This window comes from Puma concolor, chromosome B4 (assembly GCF_028749965.1).
Source record: "Puma concolor isolate L17-30 chromosome B4, mPumCon1.1.hap2, whole genome shotgun sequence".
Taxonomy (NCBI): Eukaryota; Metazoa; Chordata; class Mammalia; order Carnivora; family Felidae; genus Puma; species Puma concolor.
In genome coordinates this window covers 96,551,946-96,564,768 of record NC_141673.1, presented here as the reverse complement: position 1 = coordinate 96,564,768, position 12,823 = coordinate 96,551,946, and the positions used below count along the sequence as shown (strand labels likewise).

Here is a 12,823-nt window from a genome sequence, read left to right as displayed (position 1 = left end):
GATCCTCCAGCCCTAGTCAGGTGACTGCAGTTCTCATCAATATTAGGACTGCAACCATGTTTGACACCCGAAGCCAGAACTGCTAAGCTGAGTTGCTCCCAAATTCCTGACCCACAGAAATTATGAGATGTTTATTATTGTTTCAAATTACTATGTTTTGAGGTATTTTGTTATATAGTAATAGATAACTAATACACAAGTGAAAACTCTGGAAAAAACAAGATACCTATTCTTTCTTGGCATAGCTGAATTAATAAGTTAAATTAAGTGTCCCTACTACATATGTGTATGTTCCTTATACAGAAGTTATGTGGTTTCATTAAGTCAAGACACTAGGAAGGGGAGAAACAATTAGCCACTTAACAGTGTTGTCTGGGGGAAGAAAAGCTAAGTAGATGGAAGTAGGTTATAAAGACTCAGAAGAACTGTAGGGAATTCTAGAACAGGAAGACAGACCTAAGACGGGACTTGACAAGTGACCAGAAAGCTGTCAGAGCCAAGACTGGCACCGACTCTACCTCTTTCTCTATGAGGCTACAATGCCTATCATCTCTTACTTTCTCATCATCAGCTATGTTCACCTGCTTCTCTCTTTTTTAAAATTCGTATTTATGTATTTATTTTGAGAGAAGGAAAGAGTGTGCACACGTGAGGGAGAGAAAATTCCAAGCAGGCACCATGCTATTAGCACAGAGCTCAATGTAGGGCTTAATCTCACGAACTGTGAGATCATGACCTGAGCTGAATGTTTAATTGCCTGAGCCACCCAGGTGCCCCACACCTGCTTCTCTTTTGGTATCAGTTCATCCTGCTTTACATTGCATTACTGGCCCCCAAATGGCTGGTCCCAACAGACCCAGCTGGCTCTGAAATGTACATGACCTTACCAGTTCAATGTTCCTATCTAAGTAACCCAATTTCAATTAAAAACAAACTACCATATAATCTAGCAATCCCATTTCTGGGAATATCTCTATCTCTAAAGGAAATAAAATCAGTATTTTAAAAAGATATCTGCGTTCCAGGTTCACGAAGCATCATTCACAGTAGTCAAGATATGGAAACAATCTCAGTGTCTGTCAATAAATGAATGGATAAAGAAAATATGATACAGACTTCAGAAGATGACAGAGAAATAGGCGGGCTGGGATTTCCCTCGTCCCTCAAACACAGCTGTATTGAGGCCAGAACACTTGAAACACCCAGGAAATCTATCTGCAGAGTGACAGAAAAATCTCCACAGGTGGAGGGAGACAGCTTGGCCAGACAGAGGTGCGTGTAGGTGAATTGGGGGACATATAACAGAGTGGGCACGGAGGGGAGAGATCCTCTTACGTGGAGAGACAAAGGGGAGAGAAAGAGAAGCTGTATATTGTGGTTGTGTGTTAGGATGAGAGAAAAACATCTCCAGATCACAGACTGAGGAACGAGAAATACAGAGTACCAGTCTCTACTTCGTAAACAGCCTTAGGAGCTGAAGATCCTAATTTTCAAAAGTGTGCGATTTTCTCCAAACAACACCTAGGGGTGGGGAGCCAGCCCCAGGGCTTGGTAGCAATCTCAGGGGCACACTGGGAGAGAATAATCCCCTTCTTGGAGTACTGTGGGAAGAGAGGTTATTGCCCCACCAAGGACCAAAGAGTCTGCAGGCGCCCAACATGTTGGGAGAGTGGAGTGGTGCTACCCCAGAACGGGGTTGCATGGTGCAGGATCCTTTAAAAACAGGTGCTGAATCCCAGCCCACTGCCTAGGAGGTGTGGGAGACTGTGGAGCAGGATAGGCTGACCACTGGGACTACTCTGTGAGGACCGCCTAAACCGTGTGGTTTGAGACACTAGTCAGGGGAGGAGAGATTGGGGTGTTACCATTTTTATCTCCATTACCAACACGGTGGGGCTTCAGAGAACAGGACAGCGGCCCCCAGTGGAGGCGGGACCTGCTTCCTAGAGAGATTAACACTGACCCAAACCAAGCAGCATCTCATCCAGACCATCACAGCTGCAGGTCCCAGGCACCAACAGACAACTGTCCTGCGGTTTTGTATGTTAGTCTGTTGCTCTTTTTTTCCCCTTTTCTTTCTTTCCTTCTCTTCTTTTTCTTTTTACCCTCTTCTTTTTTTTTTTTTTTCCTTTAGAATCAGGCTCATAGTTTCTGATTTGATTTTTGGTCAATTTTTATTATATATATTTTTTCTTTATTTTTTTTCTTTCTCTTTGTTGGTTTTTTTAATCAGGCATTTTTACTCTATTCCTTTATACCTCTTCTATACCTCCCTCTTTATTTTCCTTTCTCTGGATTAAGCCTTAAAGTTTCTTTGATTGTCTACTTGGTCTTTTTTTTTTTCGCCCCTTTCATTTTTCTCCTCGTATGAGATCAGGTCCCCTGCCCATTCCTTTTTTCCAGAGTTACTTCAACAACAAATTAAAGCATACCTGGTGGAAAGTCTAAACAATCCACTACTACGAGTAAGGAGGAGCTTTGTAGAAGACTGACCAGTGGGATAGAGCAGGCAATACACAACAAAAGAGAGCACTGACACACTCCAAAAATACTTCCTGAAGTTCCAAGCCCTGGACAGTGTATGACCCCTTTTTAATATAGTATTACTTGCAGGTGCAGGACATATAACAAGCTACTAAAGCATGTAAAAGACAGAAAACTAGCCAAAATGATGAAACAGAAGAATTCTCCTCAAAAGAAATTCCAGGAAGAAATGACAGTCAGAGAATTGCTTAAAACATATAAAATATATATCTGAACAAGAATTTAGAATAACAGTCATAAGACTAATAGCTGGGCTTGGAAAAATCATAGAAGACAGCAGAGAATCTATTGCTGCAGAGATCAAAGACCTAAGAAATAGTCATGATGAATTAAAAAATGCTATAAATGAGATGCAAAATAAACTAGGTGCAGTGACAGTGAGGACAGAAGAAGCAGAGGAGAGAACAGGTGAAATAGAAAATAAAATTATGGAAAATGATGAAGCTGAAAAAAAGAGGGAAAGGAAGTTACTACACCACAAGGGGAGAATTAGAGACCTAAGCGATTCAATGAAATGAAATAATATCCATATCATAGGAGTTCTAGAAGAAGAGAGAAAGGGGCAAAAGGTTTATCTGAACAAATTATAGCTGAGAACTTTCCTAATCTGGGGAAGGAAACAGGCATCCAAGTATAAGAGACACAGAGAACTCCCTTCGAAAACAACAAAAAAAGGTCAACACCATGACATATCATACTGAAACTGGCAAAATACAAAGATAACAAGAGAATTCTGAAAGCAGCTAGGGACAAATGGGCCTTAACCTACAAGGGTAGATACAAAAGGGTAGTAGCAAACCTGCCACTGAAATTTGGCAGGCCAGAAGGGAGTGGCAGGAAATATTCAACATACTTAATCCTTTATCCAGCAAGGCTGTCATTCAAAATAGAAGGAAAGATAAAGACTTTCCCAAACAAAAACTGAAGGAGTTCACGACCACTAAACCAGCCCTGCAGGAGATCCTAAGGGGGACTCTGTGAATGGAATGCTGCAAAGGACCAGAGATATCACCACAAGCACAAAACCTACAGATAACACAATGACACTAAATCCATGTATTTCAACAATCACCCTGAATGTAAATGGACCAAATGCCCCAATCAAAAGACATAGGGTATCAGAATGGATAAAAAAACAAGATCCATCTATATTCTGCCTATAAGAGACTCATTTTACACCTGAGGACACCTGCAGATTGAAAGTGAGGAGATGGAGAACTATCTATCATGCTACTAGACAGTGAAAGAAAGCCAGAATAGCCATACTTATATCAGACAAACTAGACTTTAAAACAAAGATTGTAACAAGAGATGAAGAAGGGCATTATATCATAATTAAGGGGTCTATCCATTTAGAAGATCTAACCATTGTAAATCTTTACATCCCCAACATGGAGGTACCCAAATATATATATCAGTTAATCACAAACATAAATAAATGTATAGATAATAATAGTGATTGTAGGGGACTTCAATACTCCACTTACAACAATGGACGGATCACGTAGGCAGAAAAATAAATACGGAAACAACAGTCCTGAATGACACATTAGACCAGATGGACTTAACAGATATATTCACAACTTTCCATCCAAAAGCAGCAGAATATACATTCTTCTCAAGTGACATGGAACATTCTCCAAAATAGATCACATACTGGGTCACAAAACAGCCCTCAACAAATATAAAAGGATTGAGATCATACTATATATATTTTCAGATCACAACTTGAAACCAACCACAAGAAAAAATTTGGAAAGCCCCTAAATACATGGAGGTTAAAGAATATCCTACTAAAGAATGAATGGGTCAACCAGGAAATTAAAGAATAATTTTAAAAATATATGGAAACAAATGAAAATGAAAACACAACAGTCCAAACCCTTTGGGATGCAGCACAGGCAGGCCTAAGATACACTGCAATCCAAGAAGTAAGAGAGGTTCCGGGGCACCTGGGTGGTTCAGTTGGTTAAGTGCCCAACTTCAGGTCATGATCTCACGGTGTGTGAGTCTGAGCCCTACATCAGGCTCTGTGCTGACAGTTCAGAGCCTGGAGCCTGCTTTGGATTTTGTGTCTCCCTCTCTCATTGCCCCTCCCCCACTCGCATTCTCAGTCTCTCAAAAATGAATGTTAAAAAAAAAAGTACCAAAGGTCCCAAATACAGAACCTAATTTCACACCTAAAGGAGGAAGCAGAAAAGAAAGCCCAAAGCCAGCAGAAGAGAAATAATAAAGATTAGAACAGAAATAAATAACATAGAATCCAAAAACAAAACAAAACAGATCAATGAATCTAAGAGCTGGTTTTTTGAAAGAATAAACAAAATTGATAAACCCCTAGCCAAACTTCTCAAAAAGAAAAGAGAGAGGACCCAAATAGATAAAATCATGAATGAAACAGGAGAGATTACAATGAACACCTCAGAAATACAAACAATTAGTAGAAAATACTATGCAAAATTATATGCCAAAAAACTGGACAACCTGGAAGAAATGGACAAATTCCTAGACACTCACACACTACCAAAACTCAAACAGGAAGAAATAGAAAATTCAAATAGACCCATGACCAGCGAAGAAATTGAATAGGTTATCAAAAATCTCCCAACAAATAAAAGTCCTGGGCCAGATGGCTTCATAGGGGAATTCTATCAGACATTTAGAGCAGAGTTAATACCTATTCTTCTCAAGCTGTTCCAAAAAGTAGAAACGGAAGGAACGCTTCCAGATTGATTCTATGAAGCCAGCATTACCTTGATTTCCAAACCAGACAAGACCCCACTAAAAAGGAGAATTACAGCCAATATCTCTGATGAACACAGATGCAAAAATTCTCAACACGATACTGGCAAATCGAATTCAACAGTATATTAAAAAAATTATTCACCAAGATCAAGTAGGATTCATTCCTGGGCTGCAGAGCTGGTTCAATATTCGCAAATCAATCAACGTGACACATCACATTAATAGAAGGATAAGAACCATACGATCCTGTCAATAGATGCAGAAAGAGCATTTGACAAAATACAGCATCGTTTCTTAATAAAAACCCTCAAGAAAGTCAGGATAGAAAGTACATAACTTAACATCATAAAAGCCATATATGAAAGTCCCACAGCTAATAACATCCTGAGAGCTTCCCCCTGAGATCGGTAACATGACAGAGATGTCTACTCTCACCACTGTTGTTTAACATAGTGTTGGAAGTCCTAGCCTCAGCAATCAGACAACGAAACAAAATAAAAGGCATCCAAATTGGCAAAGAAGTCAAACTTTCACTCCTCACAGATGACATGATACTCTACATGGAAAACCTGAAAGATTTCACAAAAAAACTGCTAGAACCGATACATGAATTCAGCAAAGTCGCAGGATATAAAATCATTGTAAAGATATTGGTTGCATTTCTATACACTAATAATGAAGCAACAGAAAGAGATATCAAGGAATCAATCCCATTTACAATTGCACCAAGAACCATAAAATACCTAGGAATAAACCTAACCAAAGAGGTAAAAGATGTGCATGCTGAAAACTATAGAAAGCTTATGAAAGAAACTGAAGAACACACAAAGAAATGGAAAAACATTCCATGCTCATGGACTGGAGAAACAAATATTGTTAAAATGTCTATACTGCACATTCAATGGAAACCCTATCAAAAAAGCACAAGAATTCTTCACAGAGCTAAAACAAACAATCCTAAAATTTGTACAGAACCACAAAAGAGCCCGAATAGCCAAAGTAATGTTGAAAAAGAAAAACAAAGCTGAAGGCAAAACAATTCCAGACTTCAAACAGGCAACAACCTCTTTGAACTCAGCCACAGCATCTTCTTACTAGACATGTCTTTGGAGGCAAGGGAAACAAAAGCAAAATGAACTATCTGGGACCTCATCAAGATAAAAAAGCTTCTGCACAGAGAAGGAAACAATCAACAAAACTTAAAGGCAATTGGTGGAATGGGAGAAGATATTTGCAAATGACATGGCAGACAAACAATTAGTATCCAAAATCTATAAAGAACTTATCAAACTCAATGGGGTGCCTGGGTGGCTCAGTCCGTTAAGCGTCCGACTTCGGCTCAGGTCACGATCTCGCGGTCCATGAGTTCGAGCCCCACGTCAGGCTCTGTGCTGACGGCTCAGAGCCTGGAGCCTGTTTCAGATTCTGTGTCTGCCTCTCTCTCTGACCCTCCCCCGTTCATGCTCTGTCTCTCTCTGTCTCAAAAATAAATAAACGTTAAAAAAAAAAAATTTTTTTAAAGAACTTATCAAACTCAATACCCAAAAAACAAATAATCCAGTGAAGAAACAGGCAAAAGGCATGAACAGACACTTTTCCAAAGAAGACATCCAGATGGCTAACAGACACATAAAAAGATGCTCAACATCACTCATCATCAGGAAAATATAAATCAAAACCACAATGAGTTACCACCCCACACCTGTCAGAATAACAACTCAGGAAACAACAGATGTTGGTGACGATGTGGAGAAAAGGAAACACTTTTGCACTGCTGTTGGGAATGCAAACTGGTGCAGCCACTCTAGAAAACAGTATGGAGATTCCTCAAAATATTGAAAACAGAGCTACCCTATGACCTAGCAATTGCCCTACAAGGTATTTATCCAAAGGATATAAAAATGCAGATCTGAAGGGCCACCCCCCCCCCAGTGTTTATAGCAGCACTATTGACAATAGCTAAAGTATGGAAAGAGACCAAATGTCCATTGACTGATGAGTGGATAAAGAAGATGTGGTATATATACAATGGAATATTACTTGGCAACCAAAGAGAATGAAATCATACCATTTCATGGATGGTATTGGAACGTATTATGCTAAGCAAAATAAGTTGGTCAGAGAAAGACAAATATATGATTTCACTCATATGTGGAATTTAAGAAACAAAACAGATGAACATAGGGGAAGGGAAGGAAAAATAAGATAAAAACAGAGAGGGAGGCAAACCATAAGAGACTCTTAAATACAGAGAACAAACTGAGGGTTGCTGGAGGGGTGTTGAGTGGGGGGAATGGGCTAAATGAGAGATGGGTAGGTATTAAGGAGGGCACTTGTTGGGATGAGCACTGGGTGTTATATGTAAGTGATAAATCACTAAATTCTATTCCTCAAACCATTATTACACTGTATGTTAACTGACTTGGATTTAAATAAAATTAAAAAAATAAAATCTAAAAGCAAAGTAGGTGCTCAACAATAATGTTCCAGCACATTGAACAAACAGGACTTTTGGGGACTGACTTAAAACAACTTAAGTTTTATTCTCTACTGTCCGTCTAAAAACACTCTGCAGGGGTTGGGTCTTCTCCCATCCCCAAAAGAAAACCTGGGCAGTCCCATCCTTTTTCTGGTCACTTTTAGGTAAAAATAGCAATTAAAATATCCAGTCCTGTATATTAGTCACGATTTGCCCCTTAACTTAAAGTCCAGGCTTTCCCCCTCCCCCCTGTTTGTGCCTGCTACAGATAGGGAAGCTTACATTTTGGGTAAGAGTGTGCCACCTCTCTCTCCCTGATTTGTTTGTCTAACGGCATTCCAAGAACTTCACTCAAATATCCTCTTTGAGACCCCTTTCCCAGTCACCATCTTGCCTTTTTATGCCCTTGATAAGGGTGAGCATTCCAGAGTACTCTAATCCATTCTCACCCCCGTATAAATTGCGGAAGCCCTACCGAGTGGTCTGTCTGGTATTTCTTGTTATAGAATCTCAGGTAGGTGGCACTCCTATTTTCACATATTTAAAAAAACTTGTTTAGGGGCGCCTGGGTGGCGCAGTCGGTTAAGCGTCCGACTTCAGCCAGGTCACGATCTCGCGGTCCGTGAGTTCGAGCCCCGCGTCAGGCTCTGGGCTGATGGCTCGGAGCCTGGAGCCTGTTTCCGATTCTGTGTCTCCCTCTCTCTCTGCCCCTCCCCCGTTCATGCTCTGTCTCTCTCTGTCCCAAAAATAAAAATAAAAACGTTGAAAAAAAAATTTTTTAAAAATTAAAAAAATAAATGTTTATTTTTGAAAGACAGAGACAGAGCATGAGTGGGGGAGGGGCAGAGAGAGGGAGACATAGGATCCAAAGCAGGCTCCAGGCTCTGAGCTGTCAGCACAGAGCCCAACACAGGGCTCAAACCCACGAACCATGAGATCATGACCTGAGCCAAAGTCAGACGCTTAACCGACTGAGCCACCCAGGTGCCCCTTCACATATTTTTATAACAGTTGGACTAACCTGTCACTGCTTGGGATTTTTCTATTTCTAACTTTCAACATACTTCCCTCCTTAACCAGAGTTCCCTATCCTCCTACCCCATTCCACTCCTCACTTCTGCTTCATAACCTCTATTGACCCCTGGAGAGTCTCTGGCTCCCTTCTCTCCTTACCTAGCCAATAATGTTGAGTCATTTCCCCAATGCTCTTGCAAATGACTAGACAAACGAATGTGCTTCTCAAGAAAAGGGACCCGATTAACGACAGGTTACCTTATGTGGCAGAAGATATTTCTGGCCATTACTGCTACATTTGGAGTTAGCCATCCAAAGACTGAAGTAATAAGGTGGTTTCAACTTCTGAATCACTTATATCCCTAGAAGCAAGAGTTGTCCTACTAAAAAGTCACTTATCTCTTAGAAGCTCAAATTCTTGACCCAGACATGCCATCCCTCCTGTTCCAAGTGATTTTCTATTCACTAAAAGGCTACAAAAATAGGCTTACATCTCACCTTTGTCATCTGTTACTACCAACAAAACTACTTGTGTAGTCAAAGCAGCCACAACCCTGATAGGATTCATGGCCAATGGCCTGCTGCATACTTCCCAACCTTCACATCATACACTTCAGTGAGGCCATGATGCCCCCCCGACCTCAAACTAATGGGGCAGAGCCAGGAAGGTAACCCTACCCCACTACAGACATCAGCCCAAGATTTACTGCATGGTAAAGCAATAAAGACATCATCATCTGCGTTGCCTGTCCTAGATCAAAAAATCAACTTGGGAGGCTCAAAGTCCTCTATCTCTACAGCAAGACCCATTTATTTCTGGGGCCTATATTATTGACCTCATCACTTTCCTCTCCCCAAATCAAGATGCTTACCACACTCTTATCATAGTGTCCTCTTTCCTGAATATAGCTCACTATGCCCTACTCATTTGCCCATCTCAAACACTAGCCTTTATTCCTCTAGAAATTTTTCAAATATATAGCTATACAGATGGGTAGTCTTAAACCACACGTCTAATTTTCTTCTTCTTCTAGAGAGAACTCTTAAAGCAGTGGTTCTTTTCTTTTTTAATGTTTATTTATTTTTTGAGAGAGACAGAGACAGAGTGCAAGTGGGGGAGGGACAGAGAGAGAGGGAGACACAGACTCTGAAACAGGCTCCAGGCTCCAAACCATCAGCACAGAGCCCAACGTGGGGCTCGAAACCACAAATTGCAAGACCATGACCTGAACCAAAGTGAGACGCCCAACTGACGGAGCCACCCAGGTGCCCCTTAAAGCAGTGGTTCTTAACTTTAGTAGCAAAATGAAGAGCTTTAAAAAGTACTGATGTCCAGACCCCACTACCAGAGATTCTGATTTATAATTGGTCTAGAGTGAAGCCTCGGCATTTTTTTAAACCTCCCCAGATGATTCTAAGGTGAAAGCAACATAGAGAACCTGTCTTAAATACAGATGGCCCAATGCTACATAGGGCTTCCATATTTGAGGGGTAGATGACATGCATAAATGTGGGAGGTTCAGGGAAGAAATTCTCATTTGATGATCATAAATTACATATGTTCTATATAGCAATTCATGCAGCCATCTCAACAGTACCTCATTTCATCTTTACAATCATCCTATGAGGTAGGCACTGTTATTCTTATTTTACAAATAGGGAAACTGAGGCACAGGGAGGTTGCATAACTGACTAAGGCAAACCCCAGGTCCGTTTTCCAATTCCACACACTTTCTGTGACACCATACTGAGATGTTAATGCCTCCTACAGCTGGATGATCCCACTCCCTAAAATAAGACACCCAGGCTTTATCCCAGAAATACTATTCTATTGCATCCATGAATTTTTCCTGGAACATTTTTCCATGAATTGCATACATATAGCCCAGCTACTAGGCTATACTTTAAGCTGCCAAAATGAAGTGAAGTGCTCCAAGGGAGAACTCCTTGACAGGGGTCTACTTCTTTTTTTTTTTTTTTAATTTAATGTTTTTTTATTTATTTTTGAGACAAAGGGAGACAGAGCATGAGTGGGGGAGGGGCAGAGAGAGAGGGAGACACAGAATCGGAAGCAGGCTCCAGGCTCTGAGCTGTCAGCCCAGAGCCTGACGCGGGGCTCAAACCCACCAACCGCGAGATCATGACCTGAGCTGAAGTCGGACGCTCAACCGACTGAGCCACCCAGGCGCCCCAACAGGGGTCTACTTCCTTATTGAAGTACTTCCATTCTCTAATTAATACCTGCAGTCTTTCTCTATTACTGCTTAAACTTAAACTCCATTACAACTTAAAGCCTGTGGCTTTCTAGATTTAGTCTTTCTTACAGACGAAGCTATACTGCCTACCTACAAACCATTCTTTTGATGGTCTCATGAAATTAAGTACTCCATTGCTCCTCTGCCTTGGACTCCACACAGTACACAAAGAATCAAAATTATAGAGGCTAAGCTGCGCAAGACTGCTGCCAATATCAAGATGGACTCTAATACATAGTGAGCTGGGTAACTAGAGCTAGAAGTATGTATTTTTGTAACGCACCAGTGGTATGTTTAAGGGACTTGGTAACAAATTCCACCGTGTCACTCCATGAAATCCACATTGCATCCCGGCTGACATACAGGGTGGGTGGGAGGTGGCAGGGACCAGGGGACTTACTGGGAGAGAGAGTCCTGCAGGTGTCTGCGTGGTAGCTTTCAGACGTTGCAGGACAAAAATCCAATGCTTGTGCAGGTGTCCCATGTATCCTGAGAAAGAGGTAAGATTGGTCAGTTCTCTCAAGACAGTTCCCAAATTCCTGACTCCTGTTACTTTAACTGTTCTTTCTAAGCCTAACCTCAGTCCTTGTTCAGGGCTACGCGTTTCAGAATCCTCCTTGTTCCACCCATTTAGGGACTTCCCAATTTTCATCTTACGAATCACGGCCTCATCATTTCTGCCTGTTTACAAACATGCACAGGTTCACACTATTTTCGGGAAAACTTCTTCTCCTTGCCAATTGTCCTGTCTTTCTAGTCTCACCTCTCGCGTGTGCTGTATAGTTACTGCCTTCATTTACCTCTCAAATTTTCCCATCTCCTTCCCACTGCATTACCTCAGTTCAGCAGTCTCCCATGGTCTCCAGTAAAGAAAAAAAAAAAAAAAAATCTTGGCCCCCTCAGATTTATTCCTTTAAGTCGCTCCCCGAGTTATCTTTCCAAACACATAAAAGTCATCCTTATTTTAAAACCTTGATCCGCTCTCTCACGCCCACTTCTTTATTACTGGATTCGCTGAAACCCTCCTCTCACACAGAATTCACAGCCAATATACAAGGGAAAGAAGGGACGACTACGCAGTCATACACAGTTATGACTGCAAAATCTTGAAGAACGTAGCGGTGTGTGCTTGACTCCCTCGGACCTTTCTGGAGGGCCAAATTTGGTTTACTACTAACCCCACAGATAGTTTCAAAGTTTCAAACCTTGTTCCCGCGAAAAACGATTTAGTCAGGCGCATGCGCAATCGTGCCCTTGGAAGTGCCGCTTTACTCTCGGGCAGATCTCGCGTTGTTTGGGGAAGCGCCCAAGAGTAGCAAATTTTGTGCGGCGTTGTGAGGCCTTTTTTTTTTTTTTTAAACCCTCCCAAGCCGGGTGGATTAGTGTTGTGTACAGAAGATCGAGACTCTGCGGCGAGAACAAATGAGGCCGGTATAACTAGCTGACACGCTAGCGGCAGTTCTCGGGGGTCGAGGTATTCTACGGACTTCTCTGCAAGGCCCCAGGGCTGCGACACTCAGGAACCAAAGCCAGAAATAAATAAAAGTAGAAAAAGCCAACCAGTTTATCACCTCAAGAAGCAGCGTTTTGTTTTGCTTCTCCACTTTTCACTATACGAAAAATCCCCCATTGGCTACCAGGCCACCGCTTTACCCTCCTGCTGTCAGTGCGCCTGCGCGGCGTTTGTTTACCAACTCGGGCGACCGCTCTGTCCCGCTTCCTGGGCGCCGGCGTTTAGTCTTGATATGTAATTCATACTGAAAGTCATGTTTTCAGTCAGGAAGGC

The 12,823-nt window shown here is 41.6% G+C and overlaps 1 protein-coding gene across 1 annotated transcript in view; it reads right to left on the bottom strand.

Moving 5' to 3' along the window:
* GPR19 (G protein-coupled receptor 19) overlaps positions 1-11,528 on the bottom strand; it is a 40,180-nt gene extending 28,652 nt beyond the window's left edge. The window contains exon 1 of the mRNA XM_086714060.1: positions 11,438-11,528. The gene's annotated coding sequence lies outside the window, so the exon portion shown is untranslated. The remainder of the gene's footprint in view (positions 1-11,437) is intronic.
* Positions 11,529-12,823: the final 1,295 nt, after the last annotated feature.